Genomic DNA, 13270 nt, shown 5'->3' on the forward strand with positions numbered 1-13270 from the left:
TCCTTTTTTCTTTCCTTCTTCTGCAAATAGATCATCATCATCATCATCACCGCACCCTTACATTTCAGAACCCCTCCGGCCATTTTCTCTATCCTTTCCCTCTTTCACTACGTGCGGACATCTTCCCTTCGTCCACCGGTATGTATTCTTTCTTCCCGGCCGCAATTGTAATTGTAATTCTTGTAGCTAGTACCTCTTCGCTCCATTATGAGCGCAGCCATAGGGAAGACCGGGGCTTGGTGGGAATCAGCTTCTGCTTTCCGTTAGGAACCTCTGATCGGTGCTAGAGTCAACTCACGTGACCTTCACTACTAGCCAAACCCTAAAATTGTTTTTAGTGCGGTCCAGCAGTGACAATTGTTTTTAGTGTGATCCCAGCTGTGCTGGTGAAACTATAATAGAATTTCTGTTTTTCGATTTGGTAAGTGAATTTTTCGCATTTCAATAACTTTTTTCTGTGGTAAACATATGAGATATTGTTGTTCCTGTTAAAGCACATCTGAAACGTGTAACCAAGCATTTGATTTTCATGTCTCAGGTTCTACAATTTGAGATGCCTGGGGATCTATTACGCTGATATCGTTATGCCCGCGTTTCGCACGTGTTTGAGTTTGCGGTGCATTGTGGAAGAGATTTATGTCCCCATCGTTAAAGATTGATTTTTTCCCACATCGTTACTAGCGATCTTCGTTAACGTCATCGCTTTGCCAAGCGGTAGATAACGAGGATTGGAAAGCAGTCGATGAGGTCGCGTTAGGGTACGAACATAGTGCATGCTGGTTTCCGATTCTGCGAGTCGGCACCGTTGCTGATTGGTTAGAAACCTAAATTTCAGGTTTTTTTAACCAATCAGTAACGACGACGACTTGCAGAATCTGAAACCAGCGTGCCCTTTGTTCATACCCTTATCGAAATAAACATCGCTGCTCACGCGTACATTTTTCGACTACGGCGAGAGCAACGGAGACAAGTTATTAGAATTGAAAATTATTTATTCCTAATTTTTATCACTGATAGTGTTAATGAAGTTTCTGGTATTGATATTTTCAGTGCAGTACGCAGAAGTGTAGTGCAGTAAAAACATACACACAGTATAACTTCTACGAAGTAAGTACAGTACAGAAAGTCTAAATAAATTTTATTGATCAAGAAATAAATTTTTTTAATCCTTTAGTGCATTTTCTGGTCGGCGTACCAAAGCAGATTTAAAAGAGATGACAACAGTGTAAATTTGGTGGCACTTCCTTCCTTTTTATGTTGGGTGAAACAAGCAAACACATTGTCTAATTAATGATGTAAATAAAGGGTTACTTGTTCTTGATTTTGTCTTAATATCAAGACGATAGATAAGTATGTAAAAATAAGAGAATTTGATGGCGAAATTTTTGCGAGTCGTTTCGAAAAATAATAGAATATTGTTCCGGATAATTTTCCGCAAGACTTCGATGTTGCAAAACAAGAAGCGGTTCGACGGACAAACACAGATTTATTTACAGAACAGCAATTTACACGTATTTACAGGCTAATCAGAGAGCTAACAACTCTCTCTCAACGTTCAAACACATCTGACTTCAGCAATAGAGTCTGTCTATTCGAGTCTCTTTTAGCCTGTCTAGCCTCTCTCAGTCTGCCATCTTGTGAGCGCCACGGTATTTATAACCCGGATAGAAACTTCGAGAAAAAGAACATTCCACAAAATTCTATTTCACAGTCGGCGGCGCTACCGTATGGAGGGGCGGGACTTTCTAGATTTTTCTCTACACGCCCTGCCAGTTCTTCGCCAATCGCATGTCTCTGCGCTTAGACCGAAACCGGTATCATCGATATTTCTGAATCGATATTTCTATTGAAGAAGTCGCGCCATCTATCGTCGAAAGTTCGTAACAATATTATTTGTTTAACCCTTTCCGACTCAATGTGCCCAGTCTGGGCGCACCTAAAACTTCCCTTCTCAAACACTGAAACTACGCGGTAGCAGGGGGTGCCAACTGAAGAGGGGGCGATTTTTTAGGTTTTGTTTCCAAGGTGAATATTTTCAGAAAAAATATTACTATACAATACAGCAATAAGAGCAACAAGGTCGAATCTTAGTGAATTGGCGATGTCGATACAACGGTCGATTTGGTGCCAAACGTGATGAACTGAGCCTAGAGCGGTAGAACATTGAGAACGGACATCCCCTTCCCCCACAAAAATAAACTCGTCCATCAACTGGCGGAAATATTAAAAAAAAAAAGACCGAGATGAGAAAAAAAATTGAAGGCTTAAGTGTATATGTTACCGGCAAAGTATGAAATCCAGGCATTCTATAGAATGCCTAGGCATTGTATAGAATGCCTGGTCGTTTCAGGCAAAGTATGAAATACCGGTTTTATTCTATACTTTGCCTAGGCATTCTATAGAATGACTAGTCATTCTATAGAATGCCTAAACACAACCCAGGCAAAGTATGAAATATCTTCTTCCAACAAATCTCTTAAGGGGCGGTATAAAATATTACATAAAATTAAAATTTCACAGAATTTTCTTTTTTTCCCGGAAACGTTTCCCTTTCGCTCTCGTGAAAAAGGATCTGTTGAGGGGCGCTATAAAATATTACAATTTCTTCGAATTAAAATTCCGCAGAATTTTCGTAATTTTTTCCCGAAAACGTTTCCCTTTCGCTCTCGTGAAAAAGGATCTGTGGAGGGACGATATAAAATATTACAATTTCTTCGAATTAAAATTTCGCAGAATTTTCGTCATTTTTTCCCGGAAACGTTTCCCTTTCGCTCTCATGAAAAAGGATTTGTTGAGGGGCGATATAAAATATTACAATTTCTTCCAATTAAAATTTCGCAGAATTTTCGTCATTTTTTCCCCGAAACGTTTCCCTTTCGCTCTCGTGAAAAAGGATCTGTTGAGGGGCGGTATAAAACATTACAATTTCTTCCAATTAAAATTCCGCAGAATTTTCGTCATTTTTTCCCGAAAACGTTTCCCTTTCGCTCTCGTGAAAAAGGATCTGTGGAGGGACGATATAAAATATTACAATTTCTTCCAATTAAAATTTCGCAGAATTTTCGTCATTTTTTCAATGAAACGTTTCCCTTTCGCTCTCGTGAAAAAGGATCTGTTGAGGGGCGATATAAAATATTACAATTTCTTCCAATTAAAATTTCGCAGAATTTTCGTCATTTTTTCCCCGAAACGTTTCCCTTTCGCTCTCGTGAAAAAGGATCTGTTGAGGGGCGGTATAAAACATTACAATTTCTTCGAATTAATATTTTGCAGAATTGTCGTCATTTTTTTCCGGAAACGTTTCCCTTTCGCTGTCTTGAGAAGGGATCCCTTGAGGGGCGGTGTCGTCAAATTAAATTTTCACACGGTTTTCTTCCATTTTTCCGGGAAACCTTAACGTCTGGCTCTCTGGAGAAGGGATCTGTTTATAGGGTCGGTATTCTTATTCATAGTTGTAATTATAGTGATATAATTTATGCGTCGAAAAATAATTTCAATAGTTGATTTTAATAAAGTATAAAACTATAAGCATCTAAAAGTAGGCTTTGTAGATTCTACAATGTAGAACATTCGCGACAAACCACGGCATTCTTGCAAAAAAAGTCGGGACAGCCAAAATAAAGTGAAAACACGGGAATGTCCCGGGAAATGCGTGACATATGTGTCATATGCATAAGGTCACCACAAAACTTTGCTAAGTAGGCATATATTTTGCTATTTATCTTTTATGTTCACTGTCCCAAATTTGTTTTTCAAAATGTCCCGTATTTTCGACTAAACTCACTTGACTCGCTGAAACTCGCTCAATCTTGACTGAAAACGTGGAGGAAGATAATTTTAATTTCTTACAAATCACGGTACGATTAATTATGATTGTAAACATAAACGTTCATGTCGTATATTTGTGACGTGTTTCTTTTTTACATAACAAAAACAAGACATTTTTAAATAAATACCAATAACATAACATTTATTTCGTAAAAATACATTTTTATTTACAGCAATTTATTGTAGTCCTTCTTCGTACATACCCATCAGCATTTCTTTCCCATCAATTTTAACCATAATTATCAATTGTTCAACATTTGACAATTTTTTGAGAGATAGAATAGCAATAAGCAGGGTGACCATACATCCCGTATTTCTCGGGACAGTCCCAGTTCTTTTCTGTTTTCTTGCTGTCCCGACTTTTTTGCAGAAATGTCCTGAGTTTTCAAATATTTTCAACGAAGTCAACTTGACTTTTTATTCTTCAAATCAACGATTAAAATTATCTTTCCAGCTTAGAAATTACATCACGATAATGAGGCTTTTGGAATAGACATCATAATCATCATCAGCATTCTCAAAGGGAATCCCCCCCCCCCCGAGCCAAGATTATAGTGTTATTTTACAGGAAAAAAGGTAAAACCCCCTCAGAAGGTAAAAAAATCTCAATTCCCCCTCGAGAAAATTCTGCGTACGCCTATGATCATCAGTATCACTTGGAGGGATAAGCACAGCATGCTTTTCCCATGGAAATCAATGTTAAAATTGCCGAATTTACCGTAGAAATGTGGAAATTTAGTAGGGTTTTCCGCCTCATCAATAATTTTAAAAGTTGAACTGAATTCTCGATTTTCGAAAAATTGAGTTCACTTAGAAATATGAAGCACAGAAAATTAAATATAAAATAATTAGCCGGACCTACTTTTGAGTTAGATATTCATGCAATAACATTGATTTATATCTTCTCAAGCACAAAAATGAGAATTTTTGTGCTTGAGAAGGTAAAAAAATCTCAATTCCCCCTCGAGAAAATTCTGCGTACGCCTATGATCATCAGTATCACTTGGAGGGATAAGCACAGCATGCTTTTCCCATGGAAATCAATGTTAAAATTGCCGAATTTACCGTAGAAATGTGGAAATTTAGTAGGGTTTTCCGCCTCATCAATAATTTTAAAAGTTGAACTGAATTCTCGATTTTCGAAAAATTGAGTTCACTTAGAAATATGAAGCACAGAAAATTAAATATAAAATAATTAGCCGGACCTACTTTTGAGTTAGATATTCATGCAATAACATTGATTTATATCTTCTCAAGCACAAAAATGAGAATTTTTGTGCTTGAGAAGGTAAAAAAATCTCAATTCCCCCTCGAGAAAATTCTGCGTACGCCTATGATCATCAGTATCACTTGGAGGGATAAGCACAGCATGCTTTTCCCATGGAAATCAATGTTAAAATTGCCGAATTTACCGTAGAAATGTGGAAATTTAGTAGGGTTTTCCGCCTCATCAATAATTTTAAAAGTTGAACTGAATTCTCGATTTTCGAAAAATTGAGTTCACTTAGAAATATGAAGCACAGAAAATTAAATATAAAATAATTAGCCGGACCTACTTTTGAGTTAGATATTCATGCAATAACATTGATTTATATCTTCTCAAGCACAAAAATGAGAATTTTTGTGCTTGAGAAGGTAAAAAAATCTCAATTCCCCCTCGAGAAAATTCTGCGTACGCCTATGATCATCAGTATCACTTGGAGGGATAAGCACAGCATGCTTTTCCCATGGAAATCAATGTTAAAATTGCCGAATTTACCGTAGAAATGTGGAAATTTAGTAGGGTTTTCCGCCTCATCAATAATTTTAAAAGTTGAACTGAATTCTCGATTTTCGAAAAATTGAGTTCACTTAGAAATATGAAGCACAGAAAATTAAATATAAAATAATTAGCCGGACCTACTTTTGAGTTAGATATTCATGCAATAACATTGATTTATATCTTCTCAAGCACAAAAATGAGAATTAATACTTCTGTATTGTTTTATAATATCCAATATCATCAATCTATATAGTTTAGGATGTTTTGAAGTTAATTATGGGCCCATAAATTACCCTGAAGAAATTCCGCAGCTTTAATCAAGCATTTTTTGAAGCAAAGGCAAGCAAATCGATAACTTGAGCTTCAAGAAAATTTTCGAAATATCTAGCACCCATCAAAAAGAATAAAAAAAACAATTCATTTCTACGTTTCTTTAATTTTGATTTATGTCTTTCATGAGTTGCGCAGGAAGTCGCCATATTGGTTACCATGTATGTCTCTCCAGAAAAAGGGAAATATCACGTGATTCAAAAAAGCCTCATTAAGAGACTAAAAACAAGAATATTCATCTCACACATTTGTCATGTTTTTTTTAATTCATTGCAATTTGAAGTGGCGCTTTATTTCTCGCGGTTGGCGAATTTTCAGTGATTTTAGCACGAGTTAACGACTTCGCTTACTTTTGGCATCATTTAGCGATAATTGACATTGTCCCGCAATTTCCCGTATTTCGAATTCCAATTTCACGTATTTTTCTCGAGCAAATATGATCGGCCTAACAATAAGCAATTATTTACTTAGAATCTCTATCTCCCGTATTTCCAACGATAAAATATGGTAAACCTACGTATACCAATTTGTTTTCCGTGACCGACATACCACGGTCACTTTCCCTCGAATAGATGAGTTAACGGGCGCTTTATACATTATATTTTTTGTTCATAAATCCGTATATAAAAATTTCGGTTACTTCAAGACAAAATGATATCGCATAATCCGCATTTGCAAGTTCCATTTATCAATGATGAAATATTAACAGTAGAAAGACGGAACGGGGGTCTTTTTGACCCTGTACGCTGTTTAAGCTTACATATCTCTGCTAAGAATAAACCGAACCACCTGGAATTTCTGGACTTCTCCTGAATTAGCATGTTCTTATTGTATACCAAAGCTTCCTTTCGTTACCTTTTTAACAACGAAGCTACGAGCGTATATACCTAGAAAGACCGAAGGGGGTCATAGTGACCCTTAATTATATTCTAGCACATTATGCGGTAAATACTACTATCGTCGTCACAATTGATTTCTAAGTAGGTTATAATCCTTCTGAAAGTCTTTTTTGCATTTGACCTTGTGTGTGACCTTTCTTTTCCTCTCATTCTTATCTGCAAGTGTCGTCAGCAGGTGTGTCATTTTTGGTTTTTGTCAAGCATTCTTGCCATATTATCCGTTAAATTGTTTATTCTGGGACGTAGAAAATTTGAGTGCATGTGATCTTTTCAAACAGTTTAGAACATAGTTTCAAAAACTTTTTGTTCCATCGCCCCCTTCTTCAGATAAATTTTTCCCTCATCACCCCCCAACTCAAGCGAACCCATAGGATCCTATGTTATACCCGTGGCTTCTATCGCCTCCTTGGCCCTTTCTATCGCCCACCAGGAGGCGATATTGCCCACTTTGGGAAACATTGGTTTAGAATGACAAGAAAACGTATATTTATTGAAGAAATACTCCAGGAGATGCAAAGATTAGATGAGAGAAACTCTGGAAGCAGTTATGATGAAAGTGCAGAAGAGCATAGACCTACCCTATGTCGAACTGTAGTGAAGAAAGTAGCGGTTCTGATGACGAAGATTTAAATCAATATAAAATTATTTCTCGGGAGCGGTAGCCCAGGTCGATAAGATACTCGCCTAAAGTACCAAAGGATGTTTAGAGGTGTCGCGAGTTTGATACCCGGTTCGTCTTTGTCAGAAAACTTTCCTGGCACAGGGGTACAACAGACACGGCGACTTGACCGCATGAAGTCCCTCATTGAGGAGTTAGTGCACCAACCTCTCGATGAGCTTAGAAACAAGCTTGCCGTTCGGAATCGGCAATAAATTGTAGGTCCCGGTCTAATTAGCTCTCGTGTGCAGAAAATGACCGTGGTGTGACTCATTATAACTCGTTGAAGCCACAGAAACGATCTAAGAAACTGTAGCAGATGGGAGCATATGGAAAATCATAGAACCTTCCTCAACTTTAGGATGTCGAGGATCGCAAAATATATTGAGAGAAAATCAAGGCCCCACATTTTATGCGCTCAAAAAACATAAATGAAAGTGTTCTGGGTTCGTGACGCCTTATTTTCTGCGACAAAATGATTCGACATATACAGAAGCTGAAGCCCATCGTCGTCTAAATAAAACTTCTTGGTCAGTTTCTTTGCTTGAACTGGATGCAACGATATCCATTATGTATGCAAGAGGTGCAAAAAACTTCCTACTGAATTCATTGTGGTCGTCGAGATTTGGGGTCCTCTATTTTTTCTCCAAACAATGACAATATATCGTTTCAAAGAAATTTTGAAATTCATGCAATTCGATCTGACCAATTTTCTCTTGCATGTTCACTATGGATTTCATTCATAGAATACAGTGCGACTTGCTACAAAACAGGGCCCAATCTAACTGTGGACGAACAACTTCTACCCTCAAAAGCAAGATGTCCATTTACACAGTATATCCCAAGTAAGCCAGACAAATTTGCGATAAAATTCTGGCTTCTTGCCTGCGTTGATTCCAAATATATTCTGAATGGACAGAAAATCAGTTTCGATTACATTGGGACAGATAACACCAGACCAGCAAATCAACTTGTCTATGAACATGTAATTCGATTAGCCAAACCTTATCTAGGAGAACGTCGAAACAAAACAACAGATGATTATTTTACATCACTGAGATTATGTGCAGTTTTGAAAAGGACAGTCTTGGTTGGGACCCTTCAAAAAGACCGTCGTGAGGTACCTCCAACTGCAAAAACAGGAACACAGGATCTATACTCGTCGATAGTATTCAAAACTGGAACTGATATCACGCTGACATCTTATCAGAAAAAAAAAAAATTAAAAATGTCTAGTTCTGAGTTCAATCCATACTGATGTAACTATCAACGAAAACGTGAAAAAGACCCCAGAAACAGTTGCCTACAATAACGAAATTAAATATGGAGTCGACATCGTGGATCAAATGGTGCGATTATACACCAATAAGGATGGAAGTCGTCGCTTACTAATGCATGTTTTCGGAAAAAATTACGAACCTCAACAGATCCTTTTTCGCGAGAGCGAAAGGGAAACGTTTTCGGGGAAAAATGACGAAAATTCTGCGAAATTTTAATTCGAAGAAATTGTAATATTTTATACCGCCCCTCAACAGATCCTTTTTCACGAGAGCGAAAGGGAAACGTTTCCGGGAAAAAATGACGAAAATTCTGCGAAATTTTAATTCGAAGAAATTGTAATATTTTATACCGCCCTTCAACATATCCTTTTTCACGAGAGCGAAAGGGAAACGTTTCCGGGAAAAAATGACGAAAATTCTGCGAAATTTTAATTCGAAGAAATTGTAATATTTTATACCGCCCTTCAACAGATCCTTTTTCACGAGAGCGAAAGGGAAACGTTTCCGGGAAAAAATGACGAAAATTCTGCGAAATTTTAATTCGAAGAAATTGTAATATTTTATATCGCCCCTCAACAGATCCTTTTTCACGAGAGCGAAAGGGAAACGTTTCCGGGAAAAAAAGAAAATTCTGCGAAATTTTAATTCGAAGGAATTGTAATATTTTATATCGCCCCTCAACAGATCATTTTTCACGAGAGCGAAAGGGAAACGTTTCGGGGAAAAAATGACGAAAATTCTGCGAAATTTTAATTCGAAGAAATTGTAATATTTTATACCGCCCCTCAACAGATGCTTTTTCACGAGAGCGAAAGGGAAACGTTTCCGGGAAAAAATGACGAAAATTCTGCGAAATTTTAATTCGAAGGAATTGTAATATTTTATATCGCCCCTCAACAGATCCTTTTTCACGAGAGCGAAAGGGAAACTTTTCCGGGAAAAAAAGAAAATTCTGCGAAATTTTAATTCGAAGGAATTGTAATATTTTATATCGCCCCTCAACAGATCATTTTTCACGAGAGCGAAAGGGAAACTTTTCCGGGAAAAAATGACGAAAATTCTGCGAAATTTTAATTCGAAGGAATTGTAATATTTTATATCGCCCCTCAACAGATCATTTTTCACGAGAGCGAAAGGGAAACGTTTCCGGGAAAAAATGACGAAAATTCTGCGAAATTTTAATTCGAAGAAATTGTAATATTTTATATCGCCCCTCAACAGATCCTTTTTCACGAGAGCGAAAGGGAAACTTTTCCGGGAAAAAAAGAAAATTCTGCGAAATTTTAATTCGAAGGAATTGTAATATTTTATATCGCCCCTCAACAGATCATTTTTCACGAGAGCGAAAGGGAAACTTTTCCGGGAAAAAATGACGAAAATTCTGCGAAATTTTAATTCGAAGAAATTGTAATATTTTATACCGCCCCTCCACAGATCCTTTTTCGTGAGAGCGAAAGGGAAACGTTTTCGGGAAAAAATGACGAAAATTCTGCAAAATTTTAATTCGAAGAAATTGTAATATTTTATACCGCCCTTCAACAGATCCTTTTTCACGAGAGCGAAAGGGAAACGTTTCCGGGAAAAAATGACGAAAATTCTGCGAAATTTTAATTCGAAGAAATTGTAATATTTTATAGCGCCCCTCAACAGATCCTTTTTCACGAGAGCGAAAGGGAAACGTTTCCGGGAAAAAAAGAAAATTCTGTGAAATTTTAATTTTATGTAATATTTTATACCGCCCCTTAAGAGATTTATTGGAAGAAGATATTTCATACTTTGCCTGGGTTGTGTTTAGGCATTCTATAGAATGACTAGTCATTCTATAGAATGCCTAGGCAAAGTATAGAATAAAACCGGTATTTCATACTTTGCCTGAAACGACCAGGCATTCTATACAATGCCTAGGCATTGTATAGAATGCCTGGATTTCATACTTTGCCGGTAACATATATAATATTACGGTTATTTTTCGAGAAGAAAAGAATCGATGGGCAGTCATATTGCTCGCCGCTTCCACTATGTTCTTAGCCTAAGGCCGGGGCCTGACTGCGGCGCGGTTGCAGGCGGTTGAGGTTGGGGGGGGGGAAGGCATCATCTATAGTTTTATTCTGTCAACGCACAGATACAATCGCAACCGCTGACGGCGGTTTTTTCAACCGAGAAAATCCACATTTTTTTGGACGGTTGGGGTAACCGGAAAGCTGCCATCATGTATTGAAAAGGCTTGAACACCCTGATGACGGTTCGGCTGGACTCGCGGTTGCTTTCTTCCATTATCTATTAAGTGGTTTGACAAGGAGGGTGATGGGATTTCGGATGCACTGAACAAAGGAATTGTTTTTCTTCTCAGGTTGCCATAAAAAATTAGGGCAAAAGACAAATTCGAGGAACTGAATGGTGAAGTTGCATTCGACAGAAACTAATTCTTTGTTTGGCGCTCTTGCACTTATGACAATATAAAAGAACCGATGAAGAAAAAATTAAATTTTTCTATTGCTTTCCTACATAAGCATACATTAAAACTCGGTTATAATGTAATTTATAAAGTAACGTGATTACGCCATTAAAATCGAGATATAATTTTCAAATACTTGAATGAAATGCATTGGATCCCGATTATAACGTCTTAGCAAAAACCAATTAGTACCTCATCCAAAAAAGTACAAATTGCCGGGGGGGGGGGGGAAGGGCCCAACCATTTCTAATAAATTCATAAAAAATGATCAGAAGTAAAAACAATTAGACATCAGAAGGAATAAATTTTTCTATTTGCGAATTCCATATCAAACTTTTGAAACATTTATTAAAAGCATAAGTATGAACCGGGAAGGAAATACGTCCCTAAGAGCTGCATTGTGTGTGTTTTGCTGTATATTTTAGAACAATTTAATGAAATGCATTGGATCCCAATTATAACGTTTTAGCAAAAAACCAATTAGTTACCTCATCCAAAAGAGTACAAATTACCACGGGGCCCAACCATTTATAATAAATTCATAAAAAATTAGAAGTAAAAATAATCAGACATCTGAAGGAATATATTTTTATATTTGCAAATTCTCCATATCAAACTTTTGAAACATTTATTAAAAGCCTAAGTATGAACCGGGGATGAAATATGTCCCTAAGAGCTGCATTGTGTGTTTTGTTTTCATTATTCTGTCTTTTTGGTATTTATTTTTGTATCGTATATGAATGTGGCTGTCTATCTGTGTTTTTGCAATGAAAAAAAACCACCTAGGCCAGCGGTTCTCAACCGGTGCTCCGTGTGAACTCCCAGGGTCTTCGCAACCGCTCGAGGAAAATGAAGAAAAACCTGTAAATTTGAAAAAAAAACAATTATTAATATTTTTGAATAATAAAAATAAGTCAATAACTTTGATGAATAAATAAAAAATAGGCCTACGGGGCTCCGTCATAGAAATTATATACTGGGAAGGGCTCCGTGGGTCAAAAAAGGTTGAGAACCGCTGATCTAGACAAAACATTGCATGCGGGTAATATAGAACAGTGCACTAAGACAATTTTCACACCTACCGTTCTTTTCAAGCAGTTTTTGATTTACATACACACACAAAGCCAGAACTAGGGAGAACGGGCCCACTGTACCGAGTGCTGAACTAGAGGGGGCGCCGAATTACCCCTTTAACCACTCCTTCTAACCTTTCCTTACACGGGGACGCCAAAAGCTTACTAGCTCCACTTGAAAAACTATCCAGCTGCGGCCTGTATGTACCTTAAACCTTGCAACATACATACTGATGTACAGGGCCACAACGACATGCGTGGTCAGCCGGGGCAAGCACGCATTTTGGCGCCCCCTTTTAATATTGAAGGAGAGATGAAAGGATAACATTTACGCACCCCTCTGGCTCCAAGTTCGGGGCATCAGTCAGTGCCGTCTTAACGCATGGGCCCACCCGGGCACCTCAAGACAAGAGAGGCATCACAAATATGATCCGGTTGAAATTTTCTAGGATTTATCAGGTTGGGCCTCCGGAAAACCTGGATAGCAAGTTCGGAATGCGGCAAATTTTAGTAATTCGTTGTCAGGAACTTTAAATTATATCGTGAAAAATGCAGAGCAATTCGAATAGCCAGCACGTGGCAAAGTCATAAATCTGTGTCTGCAAACGGATTTAGTACGAAGCATTTAAATGATTTCGTAAGAAGAACACTACGTTCCCTTCGTGTCATCGCACCATCTGGAGAAAATCATCTGATAACTGATCGGGAAAAATGGTAAACAAAGAAGTTTTCCGTTATTACGTTCTTTGTGTTCATCAGAACGAATCCGCTAATGATCCATTGATGGATGTTCTTAGTATAATTATACAGCGTTATATCATAATAAATTAAAAAAAATTAAATTAAAATAAAATATCATATGGTCCAGTGTGGTTGTCAATTTTTTTTTTTGCCCAATGACCCTTTGCACCATATTTGCTGCCCCCCCCCCCCCCACTTTTCTCCAGGACCTTCTACCCTCATCCAAGAGAGAGACCCTTTCTCC

The 13270-nt window shown here is 37.5% G+C and overlaps 1 protein-coding gene across 1 annotated transcript in view; it reads left to right on the top strand.

Moving 5' to 3' along the window:
* The window catches only part of LOC149080332 (sarcoplasmic calcium-binding protein-like), a 439250-nt gene that overhangs the window by 57567 nt on the left and 368413 nt on the right, over positions 1–13270 (top strand). The window lies entirely within an intron of this gene.

Source organism: Pholcus phalangioides, unplaced genomic scaffold, assembly GCF_987345545.1.
Source record: "Pholcus phalangioides strain wild (caught in Gottingen) unplaced genomic scaffold, Ppha-v1.0 ptg000011l_1, whole genome shotgun sequence".
Lineage (NCBI taxonomy): Eukaryota > Metazoa > Arthropoda > Arachnida > Araneae > Pholcidae > Pholcus > Pholcus phalangioides.